Genomic DNA, 11,430 nt, shown 5'->3' with positions numbered 1-11,430 from the left:
AGCACATCCTATGTATAGAGTTTTAGAGTCATTTTTTGAATCGACGTTTTATGTTATGCTCTCTTTGTCTCTCCCGTGTATTAAGCTTCTTCATTAAACCTTCATCTTATTCTTTGTCACTATCCGGCTGAGCCGATTTGTCTAACGCTTCCGCACGATAACATTTACATGGTATTAGAGCGCAAGGTTTGAGAACCTCTGCAGCCGGCACTTGCTTTCATAGACAAACCCTAGAACCCGGTAACAATAGACAAAGAGGAGATATGGATAGAGGAATGGCGAGTTCACTTCCAACAGAGAAGCTTGACCGGAGCAACTACGCGTCCTGGTCATACAAGATGCACCCGTACCTATTGGGGCATGGATATTGGAGCTTCGTGGGAGGAACGAATGAGGTAGCACTGGAGTCGACACACAGTGACTTCCCGGTATGGGAGCAAGGAGCGAGCTGAGTATTGTATTGCCTCACGTCCTGTGTGCACGATCAGATGCTCGCTACATCAAGGATGCAAAGATGCCGAAGGAGGCCTAGGGAAATCTAAGGAAGATTTTCGCCGCGAGTACCACAACCCGTAAGTTGCAGCTCCAGCAAGAGATGAACAGCATCCAGCAAAGAGACATGTTGGTTACGGACTACACCACCAAGATAAAGGAGATTTGCGACGCACTCCTGTCCATCAACGTGACAGTGGACGAAGAAGAGATGGTACAAATATGCCTCGGTGGTCTAGCACAAAGGTACGGGCTAATCCGGACAACGATCTGCACCCGGGAGAAACCACCGTGTTTCTTCGAATTGCAATCGATGCTGATGGTCGAAGAAAACCACGCGAGTGGGTCAAGGACCATTCAATCGGACGACCGGATGTTGTACACGGAGACAGATCGGCCCCATGGACGTGGTGGACGAGGTGGGTCGGCACGCAATGGAGGTGGCCGACAAGAGCAGGACCGGAGGCATAAAGGTGGTGCTGATAGCAATTCTGGACCCTCCACACGCAGGGGGAGTCAAAGTGGCACCGGGAATCGGCAAGGAAAGGCCGACACGGAATGTTGGTACTATGGCAAAAAAGGCCACAAGGAAAGCGAGTGTTGGAAGAAGCGCGTCGATTTGGACAAATCCGGATGTGGCAAAATCTGTCAGGAGAACCGGCAAAGCTCGCACTACACGGAAGGATCAGAAGGATCTGAAACCGGGAAAACCGGTAAAGGGTCAGCCTTTGTGATGAAGCACAAGGCTAACTCGATGAAGAAGACTACTTCCAAATTGGAGGAAGTTGTCGGGAGCTGCACGCTCCGTATATGCAACGCTTGGCCACAACCGAGCTTAGAATCATACACAGAAAATGGGAAATAAATGCACAACACAGTGAAGAGAAGAGTACACAGGATGTTTACGTGGAAAACCCAAACTAAGGGAAAAACCACGACAGCCCACAGACTGCAAACTATCACTATGTTAGAATGTACAACAGTGAGTTCACGGAGGCAACGACCTCGTGCTCACGATCTTCGCCACAGGCGGCGGTTACAACAGAGGCAACGACCTCTTTCTCTCTCTCTCTCTCTCTTTGTTCATAGTTACGCGCTCTCTCTTTCCTTGCACCAACAAGAAATGACAACAACTACTAAAAGTTTGCCCTAAATCATATTTATACTAATATGACTTTTCGGCTATTTACAAATATAGCCATGATGGACTCTCAAAAACCTATTTACGAATATGTCTCTTCATCCGGTTCTCACTGGGCCTGCACCATCTGGCTCTCCGTAGCCGGGTACTCCTCATCCCATCCGGAGGGACCTGTCTCCCAACAAACTCCCCCTTCACTCCGGCATGGGGTGTCTTACTAGTCCGATCCGCTTTCGGCATGCATCCAGCTTGTCGGGTACCAGCACTTTGGTCAGCATATCTGACCTGTTCTCGGCCGTGTGGATCTTCATCAGCGCGAACTCCTGGTCATCTACTCTTTCCCGGATCCAGTGATACCTCCACTGGATATGCTTCGTCCGGGAATGGTAGGCTGCATTTTTAGCAAGGTGGATGGCACTTTGACTGTCGCAATAGAGTCGATATTCATCTTGCCGTATACTGAGCTCTCCGATGAAGTCCTTCATCCATAATATTTCCTTGCTGGCTTCCACCGCCGCCATGTACTCCGCTTCCGTGGTTGACAACGCAACCGTCTTCTGCAGCCTCGACTGCCACGAAACAGCTCCCCCTGCATATGTCATTACATACCCGGATGTAGACCGGCTGGTATCCACATCAGCCGACATGTCCGAATCAGTGAAACCGTCAAGTTGAGGTTTTCCGGAGCCGAATTAGAGACACATATTTGAAGTGCCCTTCAAATACCGGAGTATCCATTTGACCGCGTTCCAATGCTCCTTGCCGGGATTGCTCATAAATCGGCTCACCACTCCGACTGCGTATCCTATATCCGGTCGGGTACACACCATTGCGTACATCAAGCTCCCGACGGCAGAGGCATATGGAATCTTCATCATATCCGCCTTCTCTGCTTTTGTCTTCGGGCTTTGCTTACCGGATAACCTACAGTTTGCTGGAAGTGTTGATCCGACCGGTTTTGCATCTGACATGTTGAACCGGTGAAGCACTTTTGTCACGTACTTCTCCTGTGACAGCCATAATTGCTTCATTGACCGGTTCCGAATAATATGCATCCCGAGCATCTGTCTTGCCGGACCCAAGTCTTTCATTGAGAAGGTCCGGTTGAGGGCCTTCTTCAGCATCCGTATTTTTACTTGGTCCCGTCCGACGATTAACATGTCATCCACATACAGAAGGAGTATCAGGAAGTCGCCTCCAAACTTCTTCACAAACACGCAGTGATCGGCCTGCGTCTTGTGGTACCCTTGATCGGTCATGAAGGAGTCGAACTTCCGGTACCATTGCCGGGGGGCCTGCTTCAACCCGTAGAGGCTCTTCTTCAACCGGCATACCAGGTGCTCCTTCCCTTTCTCCACAAATCCCTCCGGTTGCTGCATGTAGATCTCCTCTTCGAGGTCGCTGTGAAGGAATGCCGTCTTCACGTCTAGCTGTTCTACCTCGAGGTCCATGCTTGCCGCTATACTCAGCACCGTCCGGATGGAGGTCATCTTTACTACCGGGGCAAATATCTCGTCAAAGTCCACGCCCTTTTTCTGCTGGAACCCCTTCACCACGATCTTGGCTTTGTATCTCGGGGGGTTGCCGGCATCTCCCGGTTTCAACTTGTACACCCACTTGTTTCGGAGTGCTCGCTTTCATTTCGGCAACTCCACCAATTCGTACGTATGTTTCTCATGCAGGGAATCCATCTCATCCTGCATGGCACTTAACCATTTGCGGCTGTGGGTGGCAGCCTTTGCTTCTTCGAAGCTTTCTGGCTCCCCCTCATCGGTTAACAGCACATGCTCTGCATCTGGAAATCTCCGGGGGGGCCTTCTCTCTCTGAGAGGATATCTCCGTCTCTGGGCTTCGGTATCCGACTCCTCTATTTGCTCTTCATCCGAATCTGATTCGGGGTCTTGGCCGGTTCTGGTTTCAGCTTCCTCTACTTCTTCTTCTGCCGGTTCGATATCCCCACCGTAACCGGCTGGTTCCTCGAGTGCTAACCGGTCTCTTGCCGGTTGGGTCTGTTAATTGTATAGTCTATCCTTACTGGTCGGCTCGGAGTTCATTATCTTCTTCTCCGACTCCCAGTCGGCCAACGTCTTGTCCTCCATGAAGATAATATCTCGGCTCCGGAATACCTTCTTGTCGACCAAGTCCCACACTCGGTAGCCGAACTCATCGTCACCGTAACCGAGGAATATGCATGGCCGGGTCTTTGGATAACTTTCCTCTCCGGTCCTTAGCTACATGCACGTACGCGAGACACCCGAATACCTTCAGATGCCGGTAGGACACTTCCTTACCGGTCCAGACTCTCTGTGGCATGTCTCCGTCCAAGGGTAATGAGGGTGATCTGTTTATCACATATGTTGCCGTCGACAGTGCCTCAACCCAAAACTTCTTGGGTAGTTTTGCATGCGCCAACATACTCCGGACCCTCTCCATTATGGTCCGGTTCATCCTCTCGGCCAGCCCGTTTAGTTTCGGCGTCTTCGGCACAGTAAATTCGAACTGGATTCCCTTCGAGCGGCAGTACTCCTCGAACTGCCCCCGGTATTCTCCTATGTTATCTGCTCTAACTGCCTTTAGCTTCCGGCTGGTTTCTCTTTCCACTCTCGCGTGGAGCTCTTTGAAGACGGATAGCACCTGATCCTTCGTCTTCAACGGTGTGGCCCACAGCTTCCGGCTGTGGTCATCTATGAACGTCACGAAGTACTGCGATCTTGCATGTGACTTCGTGTCCACTTGACATACATCCGTATGCACCAACTCCAGTGGCGCATTACGTCTCATCGGCGGCCTTGATCGGAAAGAGGTCCGGTTTTGCTTACCGGCCAGACAATTAGTGCACTTCTCCAAGTGCACGTTCTTCACTGGAATGAGGTTGTCGTCTGCAAGCCTCTTCATCCCCTTCTCGCTCATGTGACACAACCTTTTGTGCCACAGGTCACCGGCAGTGGCGGATGTCACGTTCACTTCCTCCGGACATAACCGGGCATTCATGAGGTACAACGTGTTTACCTTCCGGGCCCGAGCCACAATCAGGCTCCCTTTGCTGAACTTCATGACACCGTTCCGGATGCTACCCGTGTAGCCTTCATCATCTAGACGACCGGCTGATATCAGGTTCAGACGAACCTCCGGAACATGTCGAACATCCTTCAGCAACAACTTGCATCCGGTTGGTGTTGACAGCCACACGTCTCCTATGCCGACAATTCGGCATGTACCTTCATTCCCCATCCGGACACAACCGTGATCACTGGCTGAGTAGGATGAGAAGCATTTCTGGTCCGGGGTAAGGTGGAACGACGCTTCGGGGTCTACCACCCAGGTCATCTCGTCGCCGGCAAGGTTTATCTCACTCTCCTCGGTGATGAGCATCAACTCTTCTTCACTTGCCGCGATTGCCGTCGTTCCCTTCCGTTCCGGTCCGGGGTCCGCTTCAAATCGGTACCGTCGGTCTCCTTATCTTTTCGGAAATGCCGACAGTTCTTTTGGAAGTGTCCCGGCTTGCCGCAATAGAAGCAAGTGGGCCTCCCCCTTGACTTTGACCGTGTCCCTGACTTCTCCCGGTTTTGGGGACTACGGTTTCTATGTCTTCTGCGTTCCGATTCGGTAAGGAGCGCTTTGGAGTCGGAGCTCGTATCTTTATCTTTCCGACGCGCCTCCTCATCTAGCAAGCTCGACTTTACTCTTGCTAGGGATAACCGTTTCCCTTCCGGCCCGGCGTTGCCCAAGGTGACAACCAACGTCTCCCAGCTATCCGGGAGGGAACCGAGCAGGAGTAGCGCTAGTACCTCGTCGGTGAGAGGTACTTCCAATGAAGTTGCCTAGTGAATCAGCCCCTGGAAGGCATTCATGTGCTCCGCCATGCTGGAGCCATCTTGGTACCGGAGTCTTACTAGCTTCCGGAATACTGAAACCTGATTAACAACATTTTTGTTTTGAAACATTATGCCGATCTTCTCCCAGAGCTTATGAGCCTTGCTCTCTTCATTGAAGTTGTTGTATAGGCTCATGTCGATGAAGCACCGTATGTACGCCGTTGTCTTCATGTGCATCACCTCCCATATCGCGACGTCGATTTTGTCCGGTCTCTTGTCCCCGAACTGAACCAACAGCCAGAGGTCTTTAACCACGAGCATGTCCCTCATCTTTGACTTCCACACTGAATAGTTGGAGCCGGTGAGCTTGAACATGCCGCCAAACGATTCGTCCATTTTCTGTGTCGTTTTGCTCTGATACCACTTGTCAGGAGCTGCACGCTCCGTATACACAATGCTCGGCCACAACCGAGCTTAGAATCATACACAGAAAATGGGAAATAAATGCACAACACAGTGAAGAGAAGAGTACACAGGATGTTTACGTGGAAAACCCAAACTAAGGGAAAAACCACGGCAGCCCACAGACTGCAAACTATCACTATGTTAGAATGTACAACAATGAGTTCACGGAGGCAACGACCTCGTGCTCACGATCTTCGCCACAGGCGGCGGTTACAACAGAGGCAACGACCTCTTTCTCTCTCTCTCTCTCTCTCTGTACACAGTTACACACTCTCTCTCTCCTTGCACCAACAAGAAATGACAACAACTACTAAAAGTTTGCCCTAAATCATATTTATACTAATATGACTTTTCGACTATTTACAAATATAGCCATGATGGACTCTCAGAAACATATTTACGAATATGTCTCTTCATCCGGTTCTCACCGGGCCTGGACCATCCGGCTCTCCGTAGCCGGGTACTTCTCATCCGGTTCTCACCGGGCCTGCACCATCCGGCTCTCCGTAGCCGGGTACTCATCCCATCCGGAGGGACCTGTCTCCCAACAGAAGTATGGTACGTTGATTCCGGAGTGTCCAACCACATGACGAGCCATGAAGAGTGGTTCTCTTTTTTGGAGAAGCCAGAACAACCGGGGATTATCGAAACCGGAAATGACACCCCTCACCTGATTGTGCATGTTAGAGAAGTTCCTTTAAGTCATGTCGGACAAAAGGGGAAGCTGATGAACGTACTACACGTTCCGACTATCACAAAGAACCTGGTGTCGGTTGGACAAATCGTCGACTAGGGGATGCAAGTGCGGTTTACGCACCTAGGGTGCTTCATCGAGGAAGAAGGCCGGATAATTGCGCAAGGGCGCACAGACGGAGGGGAGGATGCTCATCCTCAACACTAATGACGTCGGCACCGCTATATTTGCGAAAGGACAAAAATTCGAGTCGGATATCGACTTGTGGCATAAGCGGATAGGCCACATCAACTACCCAAGGCTTCAAGACCTGCAATCAAAATAAGTTGTGTTCGGATTGCCGAGATTCAATGGTCGAAATGCCCAAATTTGTGAAGCCTGCTAGCTAGGGAAGCAACATCGACCTCCTTTTCCCAATGAGCATAATCGGAGCCGAAATAAGCTCAACTTGATACATTCAGATGTATGAGGACTGGCACTGAATGTGAGTCTTGGCGATAGTCGATATTTTGTCTCCTTCATCGACGACTACACCTGGCACACATGGATCTACCTCATCGAAAAGAAGAGTGAAGTCTTTGAATGTTTCCGGAACCTCAAAAATCTTGTCAAAAGGGAAACAGGGAGGAAGATCAAGTGCCTTCGGTCGGATGACGGAATAGAGTACTTTCCGGCCAATTCAACAGTTATCTGCAACAAATGGGAATTCAGTGCGAATTCAGTTGCAAGTATACGCCGGAACAAAACGGCGTAGCCAAAAGGAAGAATCAGTCGGTTGTGGAAGCGGCGCGGGCAATGCTGGAAGAAAAGAGCATGCCCAAGTTCTATTGGGCCGAAGCGGTCCGAACCGCGGTCTACATCCAGAATCGGATTGGAGAAAAAGTGTCGGCACATGAGCTGTATTTCGGAAGGAAGCCGAATCTACGACACTTGAGGGTTTTCGATAGCATTGCGTATGTACATGTGCCGAAGGAGAAGCGGGGGAAGCTGGACGCGAAAGCCGAGAAGTGTATCTTGGTTGGCTACTTGGACGAACAGAAGGGTTATAAGTGTTATAACCCCCGAACCAAACAAGCTCGCGTAAGTCGCGATACTCTGGACCTCAACTCCAATCTGAGTTCTGAAGATGAGGTCAGCAAGGTTGAGATGCCTCCTGATGAACACGAAGATGACACTCTAGAAGAGAGTTCGATCTCATTCTAGCTAAGTGGGCCAAATGAGCGGTTGAGTTGGGATGACCAGTCGGATGAAGAGCCGGCGAGTAGTGGAGACTTTGTCGTGCTCTCCCCGCGCAAGGAACCAAGGAGACGGTTCACGTGCAAAGAGAAGGGGAAGAAGAAGATGCTAGAATATGAAATCGGCAACGTTGAGTTGTATTGGAGCAAATCTGACTCTGGAAAGGATGATGGCGGATCTTCGGGAACGAAGTCCGAACCGGCCAAGAAGGGCCCCAAACTGGGTAATGACAAGTTACGCCGATCTATCCGCCAGAAGAACCATGTTGTGCGGTTTGGATACAACGAGTAAATGGCACATCACTATGCATCAGCCCGAACAGTCGGCTCTTCCTTGTCTTCGATTATCGGCTATTTCTAGATAGTCGGCTCCTCCCACGGGAGGGATATATTCCCAAAAAACTCCCCCTTCACTCCTGTGGGAGGGAGTTAGTTATTCATGTCTTCTGTCGACAAACTCTGAGTATGTCCATCAGCAGGTTCTTTGTCAGCATGTCGGATCCATTGTCGTCGGTATGGATCTTCACGAGGGTAAACTCTCCTTCTTCGACTTTCTCCCACAACCAGTGATACCTCCTTTGTATGTGCTTGGTCTGGGAGTGGTATGCAACATTCTTGGCTAGGTGTATGGCACTCTGGCTGTCACAGTGAAGCAAGAAATCCCTTTGCTTCATTCCCAACTCGTTGAGAAAGTTTCTCATCCAAATAAGCTCCTTGCCGGCCTCTACCGCCGCCATATCCTCTGCCTCTGTGGTCGACAAGGCCACGGACTTCTGCAATCGTGACTGCCACGACACTAGTCCCCCTGCATAGGTCATCACGTACCCTGACGTGGATCGGCTTGAATCCCCCAACATGTCTGAGTCGATAAACCTTTAGAGCATGGGTTTTCCAACATCATACCTTAGGCATACCCTCGAGGTGCCTTTCAAGTACCTGAGTATCCACTTTACCGTTGCTTAGTGTTCTCTTCCTGGATTACTCATGTATCGCCTTATTGTTCCCACAGCAAAGGCTATGCCTAGTCTTGTGTAGACCATAGCATACATTAGACTGCCGACGACCGAGGCATATGGCACTTTCCTCAACTCAGCCTTTTCTTTCTCCCTTCTCGGGCATTGCCTTGCATTTCACTTGTAGTTAGCCGGTAACGCAAAGCTGGTTGGCTTTGCTTCTGTCATGTTGAATCTTTCTAGGATCTTCATCGCGTATTTCTCTTGTGACAACCATAGCACTTTCTTAGTTCTGTCCCAAACTATGTGCATCCCTAAGATCTGTTTAGCCAGACCAAGATCTTTTATGGCAAATGACTTGCCTAGAGCTTTCTTCAAGCTTCCGATCTTCCTTGTATCTTGATTGACTATCAACATGTCCTCAACATATAATAAGATAATCAAGAAGTCACCTTCATCGTACCTTTTGATGAACACACAATGATCAGCCTGTGTTTTCTGGAACCCATGTTCCACCATGAAGGACTCGAACTTCTTGTACCATTGGCGTGGAGCTTGTTTTAGGCCGTACAATCTTTTCTTCAGTTGACACACCAGATTCTCTTTCCCTTTCTCCACAAAGCCTTCAGGTTGCTACATGTAGATCTCTTCATCCAACTCCCCGTGCAAGAATGTCGTCTTGACATCCAACTGTTCGATCTCCAGATCCATGCTAGCAACTATGCTCAAAACAGTTCTAATGGATGTCATCTTCACGACTGGAGCGAATATTTCGTCAAAGTCGACGCCCTTTTTCTGTTGGAAACCCTTCACCACAATGCGGGCTTTATACCTAGACGCACTGTCAACTTCTCCAGCCTTCACCTTGTAGACCCATTTGTTCCTGAGTGCTCTCTTACATTTCGGTAGTTCTACTAGGTCGTAGGTGTAGTTTTTGTGCAAGGAGTCCATCTCATTTTGCATCGTGTTCAGTTATTTCTCTCTGTGCTCATCAACAATGGCTTCATCATAGCACTCTGGCTTGCCTTCATCAATCAAGAGGATGTATTGACTGACATATGTTGTCGGTGCTCTCCTTTCACTGAGTGGGTATCTCCTTCCACTCGTTGTCGGCTCTCGTTCGAGTATCTCTCCCAACTCTCTTCTTTGCTTGGGTTCATATATGTCGATTGGCTTCTCAAGGTTAGACGACTCCAACTCGTATTCCTTGATCGACCTTAACAGTTATGCCAACTCAGACTCATAATCGGTCGGTCTCTCCGAGTCGACCAACTCGGCATCAGTTGTGCCGAGTGGCTGTCTCCGAACCGTCGACTATGCCGGTTCACATGGCCTCAAGTCGATAGTAGTGGAGGTTGATTGGTTAGTCGATTCCGACTTCTGTTGCTTCCAGTTCTCTATGGTCTTGTCTTCCAAGAAGACTACGTCCCGACACCTCACTACCTTCTTGTCGACTAGGTTCCATAGCCTATAGCCAAACTCGTCTTCAGAGTATCCCATGAATATGCATGCTTTCGACTTACTGTCGAGTTTCGCCCTCTGATCCTTCGGTACATGCATATATGCCAGACATCCGAACACCCTCAGATGCTAGTAGGAGACATCCTTTCCCGTCCAGACCCTCTGTGGGACATCGCCCTTCAATGGTACTGAGGGAGACCTATTGATCAGGTAAACAGTTGTATACATCGCCTCAGCCCAATAAGAATTCGACAATTTAGCATGAGAGAGCATGCTCCTCACTCTCTCCATGATTGTTCGATTCATCCTCTCTGCAAGCCCATTCAACTCAGGGGTCTTCGGCACTATGTATTCGACTCGAATACCTTGGGCCTTGTAGTATTTCTCAAACTGCCCTCTATATTCACCACCATTGTTGGTTCGGACAACCTTCAACTTTTGACCCGACTCTAGTTCGACTCTTGCCCGGAACTCCTTGAAGAATGACAATACTTGATCTTTTGACTTTAATATGAAAGCCCACAACTTCCGACTGTAGTCATCGATAAAGGTCACAAAGTAGTGTCCGCCTCGGTGTGGCGGAACATCTATGTAGCACACATCCGTGTGTACTAGTTCTAGTGACACTTCTCTTGTCCTTGGTGGTCTACAATGGAATGTTGCTCTATTCTATTTTCCGACTAAGCAATTGACACACTTCTCCAGGTGCACTCCCTTGACTTCTGGTAGGAGTTTCTAGTTGGCTAACAGATGCAGTCCCTTCTCGCTCATGTGGCCTAACCTCTTATGCCATATCTCTCCTATTGAGTCGGCTGCCACGTTCACTTCTGACTTGCCCAGTCGAACATTGATCATATATAATGTGCCTTCTTTTTGTGCTCAGGCCACTATAAGATTTCCTCAGCAGAACTTCCACTTGCCATTCTGAAAGCTACCATTGTAACCTTCGTCATCCATCCTTCCAGTCGATATATCTGATATTAGGGACGTGTCGAACATTCTTCAGGGTTAGCCGACACCCTGTCGACGTCGTCAAGTGGACACTTCCGACTCCGGCTATTTGCACTCTCCACTCTCACCCATCTTTACATAGCCATGATCCCCGACTATGTAAGTCGAGAAATACTCTCTCGATGGAGTTATGTGGAAGGATGCACCAGAGTCGATCACCAAA

The sequence above is a fragment of the Azolla caroliniana genome, unplaced genomic scaffold, assembly GCF_043228905.1.
Source record: "Azolla caroliniana isolate FFs.n. ecotype wild unplaced genomic scaffold, voAzoCaro1.0.p SCAF_13, whole genome shotgun sequence".
Lineage (NCBI taxonomy): Eukaryota > Viridiplantae > Streptophyta > Polypodiopsida > Salviniales > Salviniaceae > Azolla > Azolla caroliniana.
Note: the sequence above shows the minus strand (reverse complement) of the source record.